Source organism: Capricornis sumatraensis, chromosome 4 (genome assembly GCF_032405125.1).
Source record: "Capricornis sumatraensis isolate serow.1 chromosome 4, serow.2, whole genome shotgun sequence".
NCBI lineage: Eukaryota > Metazoa > Chordata > Mammalia > Artiodactyla > Bovidae > Capricornis > Capricornis sumatraensis.
In genome coordinates this window covers 84,249,402-84,263,441 of record NC_091072.1, presented here as the reverse complement: position 1 = coordinate 84,263,441, position 14,040 = coordinate 84,249,402, and positions in this window count along the sequence as shown.

The following is a 14,040-nucleotide window of genomic DNA, read 5'->3' as shown; positions in this document are numbered from 1 at the left end:
GAAAATAGTCTGTCACTGTTTCCATTGTTTCCCCATTATTTGCCATGAAATAATGGGACAGGATGTCATGATCTTCATTTTTTGAACATTGAGTTTTAAGCCAGCTGCTTCACTCTCCTCTTTCACCTTCATCAAGAGGCTCTTTAATTCCTCTTCACTTTCTGCCATAATGGTGGTGTCATCTGCATATCTGAGGTTACTGGTATTTCTCCCCGCAATCTTGATTACAGCTTGTGCTTCATCTAGTCTGGCATTTCACATGATGTACTCTGCATATAAATTAAATAAGCAGGGTGACAATATACAGCCTTGTAGTCTTTTCCCAATTTGGAACCAGTCCATAGTTCCATGCCCATTTCTAACTGTTGCTTTTTGACCCACATATAGATTTCTCAGTAGGCAGGTAAGGTGGTTTGGTATTCCCATCTCTTTAATAATTTTCCACAGTTTGTTGTAATCCACACAGTCAACACCTTTGGAATAGTCAATAAAGCAGATGTTTTTCTGGCTTCTCTAGCTTTTTCTATGATCCAACAGATGTTCACAACTTGATCTGTTTCCTCTGCCTTTTCTAAATCCAGTTTGCACATCTGGAAGTTCTTGGTTCAAATACTGTTGAAGCCTAACTTGAAGAATTTTGAGCATTACCTTGCTAGTATGTGAAATGAGTGCCATTGTGCCATATTTTGAACATACTTTAGCATTGCTTTCTTTGGGATTGGAATGAAAACTGACTTTTTTCAGTCCTATGACCACTGCTGAGTTTTCCAAATTCGCTGACATTGACTGCAGCACTTTCACAGCATCATCTATTAGGATTTGAAATAGCTCAGCTGGAATTCCATCATCTCCACTAGTTTGTCTGTAGTGAGGCTTCCTAAGGCCCACTTGAATTTGCACTCCTTGATGTCTGACTCTAGGTGAGTGATCACACCATCGTGGTTATCTGGGTTTTAAGATCTTCTTTGTGTAGTTCTTCTGTGTATTCTAGCTACCTCTTCTTAATATTTTCTGCTTGTTAGGTCCATACTGTTTCTGTCCTTTATTGTGCCATCTTTGCATAAAATGTTTCCTTGGTATCTCTAATTTTCTTAAAGAGATCTCTAGTCTTTCCCATCATATTGTTTTCCTCTATTTTTTTTTTTTGCATTGTTCACTTAGAAAGTCTTTCTTGTCTCTCTCTCCTTGTTATTCTCTGGAACTCTGCATTCAGATGGATATATCTTTCTTTTTCTCTTGCCTTTTGCTTCTCTTCTTTTCTCAGCTATTTGTAAGGCCTCCTCAGATAACCATTTTGACTTTTACATTTCTTTTTCTTTGACATGGTTTTAATCATCACCTCCTTTACAATGCTATGAACTTCCATTCGTAGTTTTACAGGCACTCCGTCAGATCGAATCTATTGAATATTTGTCAGTTCCATTGTATAATCATAAGGGATCTGATTTAGGTCGTACCTGAATGGTCTAGTGATTTTCCCTACTTTCTTCAATTTAAGTCTGAATTTTGCCATAAGGAGTTCATGATTGGAGCCACAGTCAGGTCCTGATCTTGTTTTTGCTGACTGTATAGAGCTTATCCATCTTTGGCTAAAAAGAATATAACCAATCTGATTTCAGTATTAACCATCTGGTGATGTCCATGTGTATAGTTGTCTCGTGTGTTGTTGGAAGACAGTGTTTGCTATGACCAGCACATTCTCTTGGCAAAGCTCTGTTAACCTTTGCCCTGCTTCATTTTGTACTTCAAGGCCAAACACACTCTACATATATATTGAATGGATCAATTCTCAAAAATACTAATTTTATATATTCTGGCCTAGAAAATACCTAAGTTGTCCCTAGCTTAAATTCTAGACCTTTACTATGTTCACTAAAACAATATCCTCTAGCGAAGTATAAAAAGTTTTCCTTGACAACCTTTTGTTTAGGCTACATATGAAAAAAAAAGAAAGAAAAGAAAGAAAGAAACTCTACTATGTATTGACAATGTGTCCCTTCATAGTTGCTTCCCCCCCCCACCCCCGGCCCCGCCTGCCCCTTTCCACTGTATTTTGTGACCATCTATAGACTGCATGTCCTCTGGCTTCCAGCTAGGTCTGACCTGTAAAGGTCCCAATAAGAGACCCAGAAGTAGGGGAGTAGGAAGGTAGGTGTTTATTCACCAGGCTCTCTGACTCTCCCATTGTGGACTCAGATCATACGTGTTCTTTCTTGGGAAGCTTCCTCAGGTTTCTGCCACTGCTCCTTCTTTTGCTTGTTGAGGCCCAGAGGTGATACCTGCCCTCTCCCCAGCCTCAGCCACAAAAACTTGTTTCATTCTCTTAACTCTGCCCAAGCCTTTCTAAATGTTATCTTCCTTAAACTCTCTCCCGTCATCTCATTTGAGTGCACTGTTTGTTTCCTGCCTGGATCCTGATTGAAACAAAAATATATTTTATTTAAAATATGAGCGATTCTAGGTGCGTCTGAGTTGTAAAGTCATGCCAAAGGCATTTCTGAACAAGTCTATAGATGTGTAAGAAGATACACTCTGCACACCCCATCTCTAAACTCAAAGAATTAAGAGGGTGTTTTGTAGCTACAGGCAATTATTCTATTATTACCATAGCAGTATCATTCCTTAAGTCAAAAAACCATTTACCAGCCATCTACTATGCACCAGTCTATTGACACAAAGTCAAATGGGTCACAGTGCCTGTTTAAGGAACTTAAAATGTTCTTATGGAAACACTAATTTGTGCCTGGAATTCAAAGCAAAATGAGGGTTGAGAGCAAGCTTTAAGAACAATATTATGAGATATAGAAATATTCAGTGTGAAAACTCAGGAAGGAGCAACTAAATATATCAATAATGAAACATCTCAATTTGATAATTAGATATTTAGTGTTTTTACATAAAAGAAGCAAAAATGCTAGGTCTTTTTGAAGCACAAAATTAGATGTTGTTTGATACAGAATTTTTAAAAATTAGGAAGAATGTATGTATAGGTATATTTCTTTCTTTGAGGAACTAAAGAATAAAACAGATATAAAGAGAAATGAGTTAGCTAATTTGAGACTAATTTTTTTGGATTAGTAAGGGACTATCTTCTGGGTAACATTCAAAATAGGAAGCATTTGTGCTTTTAAGATGTGTTACACAGAGATTTTTATTAGGGTCCCTTGAATTTATTTTGTGGTATACACATCATTTAGGCCTGAACCACTTATAGCTGTAATAAACATTTTCATTCTACCTCAAAGGAACACTAGCATGACTCATGAATTGGGTTTTCAGATAAAAAGATATTAGTGAAAATTTCCAAAGTAAACCTTATATTCTGGCCTTAGCAGCTAGCTTACTTTTCATCATGAGTAAGGAAGTAGATTTATAGTTTAGTGTTCTCTAAAATATGCTAAATGTTTTCTCCATATTTCTTTTCTGTAAAGTGAGGAGAAGCCAAGATTGATTCTTTGATACTTGTCCATAAATTGTTAAATTTATATAAATTAATTGGCAAAATCAAAAAGATACTCATGAAAATTAGGTAATATTCAGTATAAGAAAAATAGAAACCTCCTTTAAAACTCACGTTCAGATGACAGTGATGTTTGATTTATTAAATTTCTGATGAAGCTTCACAAAACCTTTTCTTTTCCTTTCTTTGCTGGAAGTTAGAAAAACATATCATTTAAAGTAAAATAAGGAGCTTGAAGTTGATTATATCTCTGTGTGGCTAGTATACTTGGTATAAGATGTGGGTAAAATTGTTTACCTGTAAAGGTATGCTTCTCATAGCAAAATTCAGACTTAAACTAAAGAAAACTGGGAAAAACAATAGGCCAGACAGGTATGACTTAAATCAAATCTTGTAACAACTTGCAATAGAGATAATTAATAGATTCAAGGAACTAGATCTACCTAACAGTGTGCCTGAAGAACTATGGACAGAGGTCCATAATATAGTACAGGAGGTGGTGAACAAAACTATCCCAAAGGAAAAGAAAAGCAAGAAGGGAAAATGGTGAGCTGAAGCGGCTTTACAAATAGCAAAAGAATGAGCAGAAGCAAAAAGCAAGGGGGAGAGGGAAAGGTACATCCAATTAAATGCAGAGTTCCAAAAAATAGCTAGAAGAGACAAGAAGATCTTCAATGAACAATGCTTAGAAGAAAACAATAAAAGGGTGAAAGACTAGAAATCTCTTCAGGATAATTGGAAGCATCAAGGGAGCACTTTGCCCAAAGATGGGCACAATAAAGGATAAAAATGGTAAAGACCTAATAGATGCTGAAGAGATCAAGAAGGGATGGAAAGAATACATGGAAGATCTGTACAAAAGATATCTTATTGAACCGGATTACTATGATGGTGTGGTTAATCATCCAGAGCCAGACATTCTGGAGTGTGAAGGCAAGTGATCCTTAAGAAGCGCTGATGTTAATACAGCTAATGGATACAGTGAAATTCCAGTAGAACTATTTAAATCCCTAAAGGATGATGCCATCAAGGTTTTGCATTCTTTATGTCAGTAAATTTGGAAGACCCAGAAGTGGCCACAGGACTGGAAAAGGTCAATCCTCATCCCAATTCCCAAGAAGGCTAGTACCAAAGAATGTGCTAAAAACTTCGGAGAATTGCACTCCTCTCTCATGCTAGTAAGGTCATGCTTAAAATCTTGCATGGTAGGCTTCAGCATTATGAGAACCAAGAACTTCCAGTTGTCCAAGCTGGGTTTAGAAAAGGAAGAGGAACTAGAGATCAAATTGCCAGCATTGACTGGATTATAAAGAAGGCAAGAAAATTTCAGAAAAGCATCTATCTCTGTTACACCGACTATGCTAAAGCCTTTGACTGTGTGGATCATAACAAACTGCGGAAAGCTCTTAGAGAGATGGGAATACAAGACCATCTTCCTGTCTCCTGAGAAACCCATATGCGGGTCAAGAAGCAAAGCTAGAACTCTGTTTGAAACAACTGATTGGTTCAGGATTGAGAAAGAAGTACGGACAGGGCTGTTGGCTGTCATCTTGTCTGTTTAACCTGTACGCTGAGCACATCATGAGAAATGCTGGGCTGGATGAGTTAAAACCTGGAATCAAGATAGATGGGAGAAACATCAACAACCTCAGATATGTGGATGATACCACTCTAATGGCAGAAAGTGAAGAGGAACTAAAGAGCCTCTTGATGAGGGTGAAGGAGGAGAATAGCTGGCTTAAGACCAAATGTATATAAAAAAAAAAAACTAAGATCACGGCATCTATCCTCATTACTGCATGGCAAATAGCAGGGCAGTGATTGCAACCATGAAATCAGAAGACAGTAGCTTCTTGGCAGGAAAGCAATGGCAAATCTATACAGTGCATTGAAAAGCAGAGACGTTACTCTGCTGACAAAGGTCCATATAGTCAAGGCTATGGTCCTCCCACTGGTTACGTAGGGTTGTGAGAACTGGACCATAAAGAAGCTGCTGCTGCTGCTAAATCACTTCAGTTATGTTCAGCTCTATGTGACCCCATAGACAGCAGGCCATCAGGATCCCCTGTCCCTGGGATTCTCAAGGCAAGAATACTGGAGTGGGTTGCCATTTCCTTCTCCAATGCATGAAAGTGAAAAGCGAAAGTGAAGTCACTCAGTTGTGTCCGACTCTTAACGACCCCACGGACTGCAGCCTACCAGGCTCCTCCGGTCCATGGGATTTACCAGGCAAGAGTACTGGAGTGGGTTTTCATTGCCTTCTCCAGGACCATAAGGAAGGTAGAATGCCAAAGAATGCCTTTGAACTGTGGTGCTAGAGAAGACTCCTGGAAGTCCCTTGGACAGCAAGGAGATCAAACCAGTCAATTTTAAGGGAGATAAACCCTGAATATTCACTGGAAGGATCTATGCTGAAGCATCTGATGCAAACAGACAACTCATTGGAAAAGTCTCTGATGCCTGGAAAGATTGAGGGCAGAAGAAGAAGGCATCAGAGAATGAGATGCCTGGACAGCATCACCGATGCAGAGAACAGGAACTTGGGCAAACTGGAGATGATGAGGGACAGGAAGGCCTGGTGTGCTTCAGTCCATGGGATTGCAAAGAATCGGACATGACTGGGTGACTAAACAGCAGCAACAACAAAGGTATGCTGAAGTCCTAACACAAGCTACCTGTGAATGTGACCTTATTTGCCTACATAGGGCCTTTGCAGCTATATTCAAGTTAAGATGAGGTCATCCTGAATCAGTTTAAGTTCTAAGTCCAATGACTAGTTACTTTATATGAAAACATAAGTTTGGGCACAGGCACATACAATACATTTCTATCATCTTAAGCCACCTAGTCTGTGGTACTTGTTTATGGCTGCCTTAGGAACTAACACCAACGTTTTCAGAGATGACTAGATCTTTCTCATTCATAGCTAAAGCCAAATACACACTATTAAAACAAGAAAGCAAAGTATAAATAATTATGAGAAAACCACAAACAAAACATGAAACCTAAGTAGCTACACTAAAGGCTTCTGGAAGTTCCAAGGTAAAACATTTATTTCACATTCAGCAGTGATTTAAGTCTGGCTCTAGAATGATAAGAAACACACAACTCCTCTTAAAATTTTATTACTTTGAAAGATATTAAAAAGAAAAGAATTCTGTATAGTTCCTATTATTTACCAGATCCAGTAAAAGACATTCTTTTTCTAGTATAAAAACTAATCATTACAGTGACTCTGAGATAGGAATGATAGCATCTTTCTTTTCTAAATAAGGAAATCATAAAGAATTTGCCTGAGTTATAGTAATGACAATGCCCAAGGTAAAAGTACTTCCCACTATCCGGAGTGCTGCTGTTCCTAATCCAGAATGTTCAAGTGTTTTGTGCAATGAATAGAATGTATGTGCATTTGCTTAGGCCTATTGATATATATTTCTCTTCTCCAGATATATATTAAAGATACACACACACACACACACACACACACACACACACACCCTTGAAATGAACATATCAACAGATATGACATTAAGAAGTAGCTAGTATACTGACATCTTATATTTCTGATATGTGAGATATATGGAACTAATTAAATTTTCCCTGATGTTTGCCAAACTTGAAAAAAGGCATTGATATGAAACTACAGAGTGTATATGTCAATTGAAAACAAAAAAGCACAATGTGAGAGTGGTGAGTTAAGTTTTATTTGGGGCAAATGAGAACTGTAGCCCCTGAAACAGTCTCTCAAAGTGCTGCTCTGAGAGCTGCTCTGAAGAGGTGGAGGCGGAAGTCAGTATAGGTGTGATATTAGTGAAGAGGGACATGTGCAATCAAGAACAGATTTTGGCAGAAGGTTGCTGCTAGTCACAAGGAGCATATTCTCTGTTAATGATTTTAGTGCTTTTTAGATATGAGGAGAAATAAGAAATTGAGTTCATTAAGTTTCACAAAAATATCTATCTGAAAGCCTGTCTTGCCAGTTTTTCCAGGAACACAGACCCTCATTCCTGATCTCCCTGAACTCCTATCAGGGTGCATTGAAGGTTAGCAACTACTATGGCTATTGACCTAATCCCTGCAAAGGCAGATGGCAAGTGACAAATTTTAGCTGGCATGTAGAATATGCTTTGGGCTTGAAAAATTCACAAATATTGTATGATATACCACAACTACTCTGCCCAAACCAGCACCTTATCTATCATTTCTATTCTTTATATCCCTATTGCCCATCATTTCTGCCTTATATATTATTTTGTTATAGCACAATTCTTTTTAGCAGCATTATAATTGCAAATCTGTGATAAATGAACAATATAAAAACACAGAAACAAACTGGTATTAATAGTGTAGTAATCCCTATTGTGCTATATTTGCATCAGAAAATGCAAAATACACATTTTATAAAGGACAAATTTTATGTTCTATTTTTATTTTCATTGCCTTGTATAATATTGTAAGATTATTGTATGTCTTAATTTTCATTATAATTTTTACTACTTAAAAGTATAAATATGGCAACTTTGCAAAGTTTATTAATTTTTAATTTTTCCTTTTATAAAAAATTATCTAATAATGGGACAACCATTGCCAATCATATATGAAATATGAATTTTACCCCTTATGATTATTTTATAAACATTCTATATTTGCCTAATAAAAGACATGTGATACTGTACTATACATAATTTCATTTTAATGCTGTTTCATATCAGCATTTTCAGGTTTTGCTTACGTTTTTAATATTGGCAAAAATTACCACATTGACTAAACCCTGTTGCATATGGAACAGAGTTTTGCCTTATTTTGCCTTCTATCTCTCCCCACTCTTGTTCTCACTTTCTCTGTCAATGACAAATTCACACATTTTTTAACATGGCAATAAAATATAACTTTTATGCAGAAAAAAAAAGTGAGTTGTCTATGATCACACACTAGTAAGCTATGGGGCTAGAGTTTGAACCTACATCTAAGGTCAGATTTAAGTTTTGTAGGGCCTAAAGCTTATACAATATGTGGGGGTAGCTGTTATTTAAGCAAAAGAAAACAGTACTTATGAATACAAAATGCCTATCTGGGGCAAGCGAGCGGCCTTGGAGCTTAAACTCATTTTGTCAGCTCTTGTCTGGGTATCTCTGACTTTCAGCATTTTCTTCCAGGTAATTAGACACATAATACAAATTAGTTATAGGCAAAATTTAAATACAATTAATTACTTTTTTAGGTCACTAAAAATTCAACCATCTAGAGTTAGCCATTGTTAATTACAAATATTTATATATTCTGCAGAGATCTTTCCATACATATGCGTTTATGTTTGCTTTCTTTTTTTTTTTTTTTTTTTTGAGTTAATGTACTATGTTGTTGTTGTTTAGTCACTAAGTTGTGTCGGACTTTTTGCAACCCCATGGACTGTAGCCAGTCAGGCTCTTCTGTACATGGATTTCCCAGGCAAGAATACTGGAGTATGTAGCCATTTCCTTCTCCAAGGAATCTTCCTGATCCAGAGATCAAACCTGTGTCTCCTGCATTAGCAAGAGGACTCTACCACTGAGCCACCTGGAAAGCCCTTATGACTTATTATGGCAGATCAAAAATATTTGAAAAAAATTTTCAGAAATGTCAAAAAAAATACTTGAATTTGCAGCATCAAGCAACTATTTACAAAGCATTTACATCACATTTACATAATATTTGCATTGTATCAGTCATTATAAATGATCTAGAGATTAATTTAGGACTTCCCTGGTAGCTCAGACGGTAAAGCCTCTGTCTACAATGTGGGAGACCGGGGTCCAGTCCCTGGTTTGGGAAGATCCCCTGGAGAAGGAAATGGCAATCCACTCCAGTACTATCGCCTGGAAAATCCCATGGACAGAGGAGCCTGGTAGGCTACAGTCCATGGGGTCGCAAAGAGTCGGACCCGACTGAGCGAATTCACTCTCACTCTCAGAGATAATTTGAAGTACAGGGGAGGATATATTAATATTGTATGCAAATACTATTCCATTTTATATAAAGAACTTGAGCATCTGTGGATTTTGCTATGCAAAAGAGGTTCTGGAACCAATTCACAGTGATAGCAAGGGGAGGGAGACTGCATTTCTTCCGAAGTTCCAAACACGCTTCTATCCTCTAGACCTGCAACGCAGCTGCTTCCCTGAGATCTCCCAGAGCTCCTCTCATAGGCTGATTTCGTTTTCTTTATTTCATTATCTAGCTTCAGTTCTCTCATGTCTGCTCTCATAGTTTTAGCCAGGTGTTTGCTTGTTTGCACATATCCCCTTTCTCCCTTAAAGTTCCTTTTTTTAGGTATCATGCTCTCTTTTCAGGTTTACAGTGCTGTCTTATTTTTCTGAGGGTGTGATATATATATATATAGTGGTTTTCTTTTACTGCCTGCATTGTTTCTGTTTCCTTTAATATTTCACTTCCTCTAATATTCTCAGAAAGCTTGATTAGTATTTCACTTGAAAATCTCTCCCCAAATGTGTGGAAATTATTGTCTTGCCATTAAAATATTTAAGTGTGGGGCACTAAAAAGGTAATTGAAAATTCTGTGTGCATGGAAGTAAAGCTTATCAGCTGAGGGGTTCCTCAGAGAGCGATTGAGTATTTCAGTGTTGGGGAAATGTACGGATAAGCAGGGGCAGTAATGTATATGCCTGTCTGCACTCTTCTTGAAGCCTCACCATTATTTATTGATTTTTACACAATTTTCCTATTTTAGCACAAGACTTGGGCTCCACAATTAAGTACTGCAAGTGAATTTCACATGTTCCCTGAGATATTGATTTCCTAAGCCTTTTAAATAGCCAGTTGGAGTATGGGTGGGGCCATGTTAAGGCAATCATGTTTCCCATTAGAGTCAACAACCTTGATTTACAATCATTACCCGAGTATAATTAAATAGCACCCCCTTCTACTAAATATCTCCTGGTTTGGATGATAAATTACTATTTGGTGTTTTCCCAACACTTTCCATTTTTAATCAGGCATTTCATGAAGTCATTATAGTTAAAAAAACTGATTCAAAATAGTAATTTAGAGTGACGACTTCATTCTTATTAAAATTAAGATTTTCCTCTGAAATCTTTATATAAGTTTACTGTTTTCCATAACAGTTTATTTTTTTTATAATACAAGTAAACATTCTTGAATGTTTCACCAGACTCATGTAGATATTTGACAGCCACCCTAAGGGCCATATGCATTGTTATATTTGTACATTCTCTAGACTCCTTTATACTTGATGAGGGTCTGGACTTCTAGTGACTGGTAGAAGTTAAGCTTGTTAGCTTCTTCCACTAATAAGGCAGTGGCAGCTACCATCCAGAGGGAGCCAGGTAAACCTCAGGTCACAGAAACTAGTTGTTTGGAAAAATAGTTTATACCATGGGGAAATTCCCCTAGCTTCTGTATAAGGATTCCCAGAGCTGCTCCCTGCTTTTCAGTCATATACAAGATGAATGGCTTTTTCAAGCTGGGGAGACCCAGAGCAGGGGCTCTGGTGAGGGTTTGCTTGATACCTTTGAAAGCTTTTTCTGTTCTCCATTCCAAAATAATGATATCTGGGCCTTTAGTGGCTTCATATAGAAGTTTAGTTATTAGCCCATATGCTGGAGTCCAAATTCTAGAAAATCCTGCCATGCTCCAAAAGATACAGAGATGTTTGTTTTTGGAGTACTTAGACCTAATATAGTTCATTTTCTATATGGAGATAACTGTCTACTTTCAGGGTATATTATATATCCCAGATCATTAACTTGTTGCTTTGTGATTTGGGCATTTGAGATTTGTGTGTTTTCCTGAAAGACTCTGTAACCCTGGGCCCCAAAGAAATTAAGGACTGCAATGGTATTTTGAATGAGACCTCCATGGAGGAGTTACATATAAATATATCATCTACATACTGTACAATTGCCTCTTCTTTTAGATTTATTTCCCTCAGTTCTTTTCCTAGGGCCTGGATAAACAAGCATGAAATGTGAAAGTGAAAATGTTAGTTATTCAGTCATGTCCAACCCCTTGGACTATAGCCCACCAAACTCCTCTGTCCATGGAATTCTATAGGCAAGAATACTGGAGTGGGTTGCCATTTCCTTCTCTGGGGGAATCTTCCCAACCCAGGGATTGAACCTAGGGCTCCCACATTGCTAGCCAATTCTTTACCATCTGGGCTACCAGGGAACCCCAAATAACTTTACTCACCAGGCTCCTCTGTCCATGGAATTTTTCAGGCAAGAATACTGGAGTTGGTAGTCACTCCCTTCTTCAGGGGATCTTCCCAACCCAGGGATTGAACCCAGGTCTTCTGCATTGCAGGAAGATTCTTTACTGTCTGAGCCACCAAGGAAGCCCAAGGTACTTCCCAGCTGGCATTAGTGGTAAAGAATCCACCTGTCAGTTCAAGAGATATAATGAGACATGGGTTTGATCCCTGGATTGGGAAAATCCTCTGGAGGAAAGCATGGCAACCCACTCCAGTATTCTTACCTGGTGAATCTCATGGGCAGAGGACCCTGGTGGGTTACAGTCCATAGGGTCACAAACAGTCGGACACAACTGAAGCAGAAGAAACAAGTATGAGCTGTCCCTAAGGCAATACTGTCCAAATATGTTGCTGCATTTGGCCTTAGTTGGGGTTAATTCACTTGAAGGCAAACAAATATTGCAATGAGGAATGAACTGGGATACAAAAAGAGGCATCCTTGAGATGGAATATAGTAAACCATTCATTGTCCTCAGGGATTTGGGCTTATATATAAGGACTGGCCACAAGGGGATATATAGAGACCATTGCATCAGTTATTACTCTAAGGTCAAATACGATCCTATTTCCCCATTTGGCTTAATGACAGGCAAACTAGGGATATTGCGCAGAAACTGGCAGAGTACCAAAGGCCATGTTCTAAGAATTTACCTATGAGAGATTGTTTTCAACTTTATGGGATATTGTCTCTTGTTAGGACAGATGGCTTCTGGCCCAAGGCTAATTCTTACCGTTCGGGCTTTAAGGCCCCTCCTGGGATTTTGTTATCACATATTGAAGGGTTCACTGCTTGTAGAATATGGCTGGGAATAGACCTTGCTCTGATGGCTAGTCTGTCTTGGTCAGAGTCAAGATAAAGAGTTGTTTGGGGCCTCCTAAGAAATTAAAAGATGCTTAGTCCTTGGAAGGAAAGTTATGACCAATCTAGATAGGGCTTATTAAAAAGCCGAGACATTACTTTGCCAACAAAGGTCCGTCTAGTCAAGGCTATGGTTTTTCCAGTGGTTATGTATGGATGTGAGAGTTGGACTGTGAAGAAAGCTGAGTGCTGAAGAATTGATGGTTTTGAACTGTGGTGTTGGAAAAGACTCTTGAGAGTCCCTTAGACTGCAAGGAGATCCACCTAGTCCATCCTAAAGGAGATCAGTCCTGAATATTCATTGGAAGGACTGATGCTAAAGCTGAAACTCCAATAATTTGGCCACCTGATGCGAAGAGTTGACCCATTGGAAAAGACTTTGATGCTGGAAGGGATTAGGGGCAGGAGGAGAAGGGGACAACAGAGGATGAGATAGCTGGATGGCATCACTGACTCTATGGGCACAAGTTTGGGTAAACTCCGGGAGTTGGTGATGGACAGGGAGGCCTGGCATGCTGTGATTCATGGGTTCACAAAGAGTCGGACACGATTGAGTGACTGAACTGAACTGAACTGAACCATAGTATGGAGCCAAGGGAGCCCAGAAGGTCTCTTTCTGGAAGAGAGGAAGTACAGTCACACACAACTATTAATAAAAAGTCAGGTGAAATCAACCAGTGTTCAAAGCAGCAAGTGACAGGCCCAGTGTAGTAACGAGTGTGAGGCTTTTCATTGGCACCAGTCACAGTACAATTATTGGAGGAAAGCTTGAGAAATCAAGACAGAGTAAGTGGCTCCATATCAATTAAAAATCAATCTTGTACCTACCATGTCAAGGACTATGTATGACTCCTGGATGAAGATACACATCTCACTGGGGGAGCCACCAGAATTCCCGGGCAGTCTCAGTCATCCAGCATGGCCATCTCAGGAGCAGGAACCCCTCTTCCCCTTTGGGACCAAGGGCAGTCTGTCTTCCAATGATATATTTGTTTGCAGGCAGGGATGGTCCAGGGATGCTCTTACTGGCATTCTTGGGCCCAGTGGCCAGTTGATTTGCATTTGAAGCATTCACCCTTGTTGGTCTTACTTATAGATGGATAGTTGAACTTCCTGGGCCCTTTTGGTTGTCCTGAAGTCACAAGGCATGGCTGACAGCAACAGCTATCAGTTTTGCATGAGCCCTGGCCTGCTTTTCTATATTGGATTCTCTCTTCCTCCTTGTCTTGATCTCAATTACTAAATATCCCAAATGTCACCTCTATGAGTTGGGGCAAGGGGGGTTTATGGCTTTAATTGTAACTTTTGGAGTTTCCACCTAATATCAGGGTCATAGTGGCTGATAAAATTGTCCTAGCAGGGATTGATCTTCCCGAGTGAATGGATCAGTCTTAGTATATTTTCTAAAAGCTTCCACAACCTGCCTATTAAAGAAGGTTGGATTTTCTTTTT